The sequence below is a fragment of the Neomonachus schauinslandi genome, chromosome X, assembly GCF_002201575.2.
Source record: "Neomonachus schauinslandi chromosome X, ASM220157v2, whole genome shotgun sequence".
NCBI lineage: Eukaryota > Metazoa > Chordata > Mammalia > Carnivora > Phocidae > Neomonachus > Neomonachus schauinslandi.
The window spans coordinates 116,512,096-116,520,229 of record NC_058419.1 but is presented as its reverse complement, the minus strand read 5'-3'; the positions used below and the strand labels follow the sequence as shown (position 1 = coordinate 116,520,229).

At 44.9% G+C, this 8,134-nt stretch overlaps 1 pseudogene; it reads left to right on the top strand.

Moving 5' to 3' along the window:
• The window catches only part of LOC110573721, a 24,209-nt pseudogene extending 17,612 nt beyond the window's left edge, over window positions 1–6,597 (top strand).
• The last annotated feature ends 1,537 nt before the right edge of the window (window positions 6,598–8,134 follow it).

Sequence of the window (8,134 nt, the reverse complement as noted above, 5' to 3'; positions counted from 1 at the left end):
GACTAAAGAAGGTCTGGCCGAGGTGCTGGGCCGTGTTGGAGCCTAAGTCCACCAGTAGAGGGAAGCGGTGTCCCCCAACTACAGGCGGCCTGAGGCCATCCCTCCTTTGTGGTACCGCCTGCCAATTACCCAAGTTCGAGGGAGAAACTGAGGCTGCCTGTGGATGGGAGACACCACTTTCCTCTACTGGTGGACTTAGGCTCCAACACTTCCCAGCACCTCGGCCAGACCTTCTTTAGTCTGCACAGTAGCTAGGATCCTTCCGCCACCGTGCCTTCCTGCTCTCCTTTGCTGGGGTCAGACATGCAGCGAGTTCTGATGCTACAGCCTTCCCCTAGCATCAACCCTATTTCTCCTGCAGGATTTTCCCTGGTCAGATCCTTGCACATCTGACCTCCTCTTGGTCGGTGGTCTGTGGAGGACCTACACTAACCCATGGTGCTATCCAGATTCCTGCTTCTTCTGTTGGCTAGCTTGATTGTTGACCTTGGGCCTCCTTGTCTCATGGCCCCGCGCCCTGCTGGACATGTCCTGCCAGCCTTATCAGGAAGGTTACTTTGTCCTATTCAGGTGCTCTGTCGTTCCCGATCATAGTAAGTCTTAGTCTCCTGTGATGTCTGTCTGTGGAGTACACAGCCTTTGATGACTGTGTCTTCAAGATTCAGATTCTGATGTCCCTAATTGTGACAGCACAGATTTAAGAAATTCCAGCAAATTGCATTTCTCCTTTGCTAGTCTGGAATCCCCGGTGGACCTGGGCATGTCTTTTGTCTCTGAACTGCAGAATTTAGGGACATTCTGGCCTTTGTCCAAGTTGCACTGACGTTGAGGGTTAAAGCCACAGGGCTGTTGGTACAGGAGAGCAACTTCTAGATTAAAAATGACCCGAAAAGTTTCCCCAGGCACAGAAGTCACTGACTCCGTGATAATTCAGGTGTCTCTCATTCAGATATACCCACGGACTCTTACTAAATCTGTTGGAATGGAATTTTGCCACATCAAATATTGAATAATATTAGTGGAAAACACTTTGAGCTCAGCACTGGTGTTTATTTTGAAAATGAATCCTCTCTACCTAGGAAATGGTAATAGTATTATCTCCAGGGAGGGTTATTGAGGGACTGGAGGACGGGGCCACAGGGAGGCTGACTTGTCACTTAATGCTCACGAATGTTTTCAATTACTTTGTACTGAGGAAGTAATACACTTTTTCTAAGTTTTAAAACAAAAAATGAACTCTGAAAAAGCCACTAAACCATGAAAATGGGATACTCCTTGGACTGTGTAGATACTTAGCATTTAATCAACGAGGTAACACTATGCTTGGCCCGCTGCCATCAAAGCTGGATGGTGATGGTCCCGATGGCTTGTCTCCTCCAATGACATTCTTCTTGTAATGTAGAGTCTGATTCCCATTTTGCCTTCACTCGCTCATTTGCTCCTGGGAGGAGGGATTAATTGGACACCCGCCCCCGCCCCCCCTTGGTTACCAATGATGGTCAGCTTTCAGTTGTTTTTTTGTTTTTGTTTTTTAAGATTTATTTGAGAGAAACAGCAGGGGCAGTGGGAGAGGGACAAGCAGACTCGGCAGCCCAACGCAGGGCTCGATCCCAGGAACCTGAGACCATGACCTGAGCCAAAATCAAGAGTCAGACTTTTAACAGACTGAGCCACGCAGGCGCCCCAAAGATAGTCTTTAAAGCGCTCATATATATGTATAGGCACAGAAGTACCTCAAAGAGAAAGTAACTCTCTGTAACATTACAGTGTTCTTCCTACTTAAAAACATGAGGAATATTTTAGCTTTTTAAAGCTGATGGCTTTTTAAGGCCGGGTGTGTGTGTGTGGGGCGGGGGATGGCTGCTAACAGAGGTACATTTCCAAACCAACATATGGAAAATATTATAGACCAAGAAGTGAAAGAGTCCTGAATTACATCCAGGAGATCTCCCTGGTTGTAATTACAAACACTTAGGAAATCTCTGATGTATAAAAGCAGTAAGATGAAGCCCTCAGCTCTTGGCCAGAGGCGAGCAAAGATTTTTTTTAAATTCTGAAGCCAGTGATTTATATTTATAACACTTCCAAGCCCAAACTAGCATTCTCATTACATTTATTCATGAAAATGATAAATGGGCCATTTCCTGATGAATGAGCAGATTTCCTACCATTCATTGGAAAATTCAGTACAAAAGGGGGAAAATGTCACTTAGCAAGGCATCTATATTCCTTTTCTTTCTGGACAACTGAAAATGACATGAGAAATGAGTGTCTTGTGACTGTTTAAGTTAGACCTCTCAGGGCCCCCAAAAGTAGGGGCTGAGATAAGGCAAAGCCTAGAGGCACTAAATTACTGTTGAACTTTCTGAACTGAGGCGCAGAGCAAGTCCTGTGAGGACGGCATGGAGCTGGTCTGGAACACTAACCTAGCCCTTGAATAATGGAAGCAGGGCCGAGGAGGTTGCCAGTCCATAGTAACGTGATAGGAACTGCTGCTGTCAGACGCAAGGCTTCAGCAGAGTTAAAAGCAGCAGCTGTCCGAGTTGAAAGCTGAATTACATTCGGTCCTGGTAAAATGAGTCCCCTTTCCAAACCTGCCATTCCTCACTGTTTTACAGTGCTGCTCTTGTATTTCAGCTTCCACACTGCCCTGTCTCTCACAACTCGTTCTTTCCCACAATTCTCCGTCTCAGATTCTCTTCTCACAATTCATCCTCTCCCACAATGCCTTGCTCTCCCGTGATTCCCAGGCTCTCCTACAATTTGTCTTCCTTTACAATTCTGTTCTTATTTTCTCCCCCAATTCTCATCAGCTACCCCAATTTTTATTCCCCCAGGAATTTTTTCACTAAGTTTCTATTCTCTCAGTTCTTCCCACAGGTCTCCCTGCCACTCACACAATTTTCAATATTGTAATTAACATCTGCCTCATTATTATACATGCTGACAATTTATGCTAAAATAATTTTATATTCTCTTTAGCAATTCTTTCATATTCCGCGGCTCCCACAAGCCTCCGCGGCTCCCACAAGCCTCCTGTAACTATATGCATCTCCTATAATTCTCTCTTCTCTTCCACAATTTTTGTTATTATAATTGTCATCTCCCTCACAATTCGCCATGGTCTGTCAATTTTATTTTCTTATAATGTACCACTTTTATATTTCTCTTCTACACACAGCTCCCCTCGCCTCCCGTAATGCCCCCTCGCCTCCCAGGTCCTCCACCAGACACCCTGCTGAGCCTAGAGCCCGACATTGGGTTCCATCCCATGACCCTGAGATCTTGACTTGAGCCAGAATCAGGAGTCAGACGCTTAACTGACTGAGCCACCCAGGCGCTCCTGAAGTTGGAGTATATATCTTACTAAGCTACTTGCCTCTGTATCAGTGTTAGGAACAATGCCGCCTACCCACAGTTGCCAGTTCACAGTGTTCTGTGATGAGAAAAGGAGCCTGTGCCAAAAGGGAAAGCAATTTACGTCATCAAGAAAGTTGCTATGAAAAAGAAGTTCATACTAACTAAATACTGCTGAGTAACATCAGATTTACATTCTAGTACAAGCTTCTTATCCCACTTTGGCCTGGCACTTGAGTGCCTCTGCCCTTCACTTACAATCTAGACCCTGTTGTATAAAGAAGCAGTTGCTGAGTCAGTAAGCAGGTACTAAAGAGTTACAGGAATGAATGAATTTTGGAAAACATCATTCATTTAACAGTACTGTCAGGGCATCTGTAACATGCCGGGTCCTGTGTTAAGTGTTGGGAATAGAAAAGTGAAAACCCTGGACAATGGTCCCTGCTTGAGGGCCAATGCCCTTAACCCCAGCACGGTGGGTCTGCCTGCTTGCTCAGAAATGTTCCCGCACCAGCCACTGCCACCCTTGTGGAGCCCAGTACCAAAGCTGAGATAGATGTCTGTTGTGGACCTGGGCACCTGGAAGTCTCCCCCAGGCAAAGTCAAGGAGCCTAGGAAGGTGGCCATTGATGCAGGATATCATCACATTGACTGTGCCTGTGTCTATCAAGATAAGAATGAGGTGGGAAAAGCCATCCAAGAGAAGGTCGCGAAGCAGGAGGACCTCTTCATCATTAGCAAGTTAGGTCCTACCTTTGAGAGCATCCTAGTGAAGGAAGCCAATCAGAAGACTGCCAAGAATCTGTAACAGGACTATCTGGACATCTATCTTATTCACTGGTCACAGGGCTTACAGCCTGCAAAGGACTTTTCCCCCCGAAGACCATAAAGGCAATGACCTCACCAGTAAACTAACATTCTTGGGTGCCTGGGAGGCCATGGAGGAGCTGGTGGGTGAGGGGCTGGTGAGAGCCTTTGCAGTCTTCGACCACTTCCAGATCAAAAGGCTCTTGAACAAACCTAGGCTGAAATGCAAACAAGTGACGGACCAGATCGAGTGTCCCCCTTGCCTCACAGGAAAAAATGGATCCAGGACAGCCATTCCAAGGGCATCGCTGTCACAACTTAAAGCCTTCTGGGCTCTCCCAAAAGACTTTGGGCCTAGCCAGAGGATCTTCACCTCTGGAGGATCCCAAAATTCAGGTGATGGATATGAAGCACAAAAAACCCACAGCCCAGGGTCTGATCCAATTCCATATCCAGAGGACTAGAGTTGTGATCCTCAGGTTTGTCACCGACATGCATTGTTGAGAACTTTGAGGCCTTTGACTTTAAATGGATTAATGATGAGGAGATGGTGACCATACCTAGCTTCAACAGGAACTGGAGGGCCTGGACTCGTGTTACCATTCGAAGAATGCTCTAAAATTGTGGATAACTATCTTTTAATTTGGATCAGCCCCAACTTATCTGAACCCCAGTTCTATGCTTCCAGATGTACACAGGACATCACCCATTGAATGTTTCTGTAACTTACAGCTGATGCTATTTAAGACTAGACTCTGTATTTCTCTTATAGATGTGATGCCTTTTTTTTATTCTTATGTTAATCCCCATACATTACATCATTAGTTTTTGATGTAGTGTTCCATGATTCATTGTTTGTGCATAACACCCAGTGCTCCATGCAGAACGTGCCCTCCTCAATACCCACCACCAGGCTAACCCATCCTCCCACCCCCCTCCCCTCTAGAACCCTGTTTGTTTTTCAGAGTCCATTGTCTCTCATGGTTCGTCTACCCCTCCGATTTCCCCCCGCTTCATTCTTCCCCTCCCGCTACCTTCTTCTTCTTAAGTGATGCCTTTTTTTTAACTGCTTGTTTTCGGTGGAAGTTCCCAAATGAAAACGTTAGAAGCCCATTCTTCTATCATTTATATCCACTATGTTATCTTGCTGGGTGTGTTTGTTTGTTTGTTTGTTTTTTCCTCCTTTGACCCTTCCATTCCTACTGCCAGAACCCTAAAGCTTTCATTTTCCCAACAAGGTCTAGGCTCTCCATACTTATAGATTATAGTCCCTGGGACTCCATTTCTAGGAATGAACAGGACACCTTGATGTGGTCTTGGAATGATTGTTGCCTCTTAGACTTCAGCATGAAATGGTCTGTCTTGTGTTTCTCCAGAAGCAAAATGCAGCCAAGGCGCCTGGCTCAGTCAGCAGAGGATATGACTCTTGATCTTGGGGTTGTGATTTCAAGCCCCACATGGGGTGTAGAGATTATAAATAAATAAAAACTTTAATAAAAAATGCAGAAAAAATTCAACAGGTCTAAACTCCGGATAGCATCTTTACAACACAGAAAATGTGGGTTGCTGTCAAAACCCATACTTTATTTCAAACACCAGTCCAACCTCCATCACCTCCAATCTCCCCCTGGCAAAAAAAAAAGAAAACAAAAAACAAAACAAAAAAACCCTTAAACTCCCTAAAGTCTAGCACTATAACCTTCCTGCCGCTAGGTTTCTCTCCAAATAAAGCTGCTTTCTGGAAATTTAAATGCCAAAGGCTCCTATTAGGTGCTGAGAGCAGCTTAACTGATTGATTTTTGAATGTCAACATGTATAATGCTCAGAGGCCCATATTTGAAAAACCTTTATATTCTTTGTTTCCTATACAACTGACCAGAACACTTGAGTCATTTTAATAGGACTTTCCTTTTTATTCTATATTAAGGACAGAGTGTTTACTAAAAGTGACCATCCTCTATTCTAGCTGAACAGTGGGAAACGCATTCTGACAGAAAATAAAACGTTGTGATCCCTGAGGAAGCCCTCACACCCAAAATGTTTATCACCCAGTTACAAGTTTGGAACTTTCACTTTGGATCAGCTACTGTGTTCTGGGTTTGAGGACTTTCCACAGATAAGTGGTTTTGGTGTTTCCCATAACTTAATTCCCCCAAAACTCAGACCAAATGCCATGCTTATTCAGTTAAGCTTGGGTTCCCATAATATTTTTGTGTTCTGTTTCAAGTTGAGAAAAACATGTATGTGTATTTAGAATGGCTTCCTTAAATCTTTGGAAAGCTCTTCCAGTTTGCAGTTGAATATTTAAAAATTTCAAATTTCACCAACCAGTGACGAATTTTGCCCCATAACTTCACTTTGCAGGGGACTTAGGTCTCTCCCAACTCTTCTTTCTTTTTTTCTTTTTTTTTTTTTTTTTTTAAAGATTTTGTTTATTTATTTGACAGCGAGCGAGACAGTGAGAGCAGGAACACAAGCAGGGGGAGTGGGAGAGGGAGAAGCAGGCCTCCTGCCAAGCAGGGAGCCCGATGCGGGACTCGATCCCAGGACCCTGGGATCATGACCTGAGCCGAAGGCAGACGCTCAACGACTGAGCCACCCAGGCGCCCTCTCCCAACTCTTATTTCAAGAGAGAGAGAGACTTGTCATAGCTGTGGACAAAACAGTTTTCTGATTGTACATCAAGGTTGGTCTGCTACGACATGGGCGTGTGTAGTGCTTTGGCAGCACATAGGCTAAAACTGGAAAGACCTGGACGTGTAATGGCAGAAATCAAAGCATGTATAAATATGACTGGGTGGGGTCACCGGGTGATCTTTCTTCTACAGCAGGGATCAGAAAAGTAGGGTCCATGGTCCACATCCTGCCCACAGTCTGTTTTTGTACATTCTGGGAACTAAGAATGCTTTGTACATTTTTTTAAAGATTGTATTTATTTTATTTGAGAGAGCATGAGCAGGGTGAGGGGAAGAAGGAGAAGCAGACTCCCTGCTGAGCAGGGAGCCCGATGTGGGGCTCGATGCGGCGCTCGATCCTGGGACTCTGGGATCATGACCTGAGCCGAAGGCAGATGCTCAACCAACTGAGTCACCCAGGTGCCCTGGTTTTTACATTTTTAAACGGTTGAAAAACAAAAGAATATTTCTCAATACCTAAAAATTACATAAAACTGAAATTTCAAGGTCCATAAATAAAGTTTTATTGGCACAGGGCCACATTCATTCATTTATGTGTCTCCTAGGGCTGCTTTTGTTTTACAACTGCAGAGTTGAGTAGTTACAACAAAGACCATATGAACTGCAAAGCCTAAATTATTTATTCTTTGGTCCTTTGCCACAAGTTTGCCAACCCCTACTCCACAGGATCCTCTTTCCATTACTCTTCTCTCTCTTTGGACTTCTGTGGCCAGGGCCCTGGGTTGTCTCCCTCTCAGAAGGTAGAAGAAGCACGCCCCTCTTGGAGGTTAAGTTGTATAGGTCTGCAGTAGCCTAGATCTTAAGCAAAAAGAGTTCCTGAGGATTATATATATCTTAGGCCAGAGTAGGAGTAGTACTAGCCAGTGGTGAAGAGACAGAGCACAGTATTTGCCTGAGATGCTTAGAGTACCCTATTTCTTTCCGGACACTTGCCAGGGTGAGGGATTGGGGTGGGGTAGGGCAGTCAAGGGAGGTACAGGTTTGGAGATTTGTGATGCTGTTCATCTTTGTGGAGCACAATCAGCATAGCTGAGCCCATGGGTGATAAACAGAACCTCTCTGGAACAATCTATATCATCAGGGTGGGTTTAGCCACCCTGTCATGGAAAGCCCACATGAGCTGAAGGCTGTGCAGCAGACCCCTTCAGCTTTGTGGTATTGGGCAATACTGTGGAATATGGAGTGGGCGGTGAGACGGGAGGATGTGCATCTGTTTCTCTAGCCCAGATGCGTCTAGATTCTCCAGCTTTCAGAGAGAACACTTTCCAAATGAC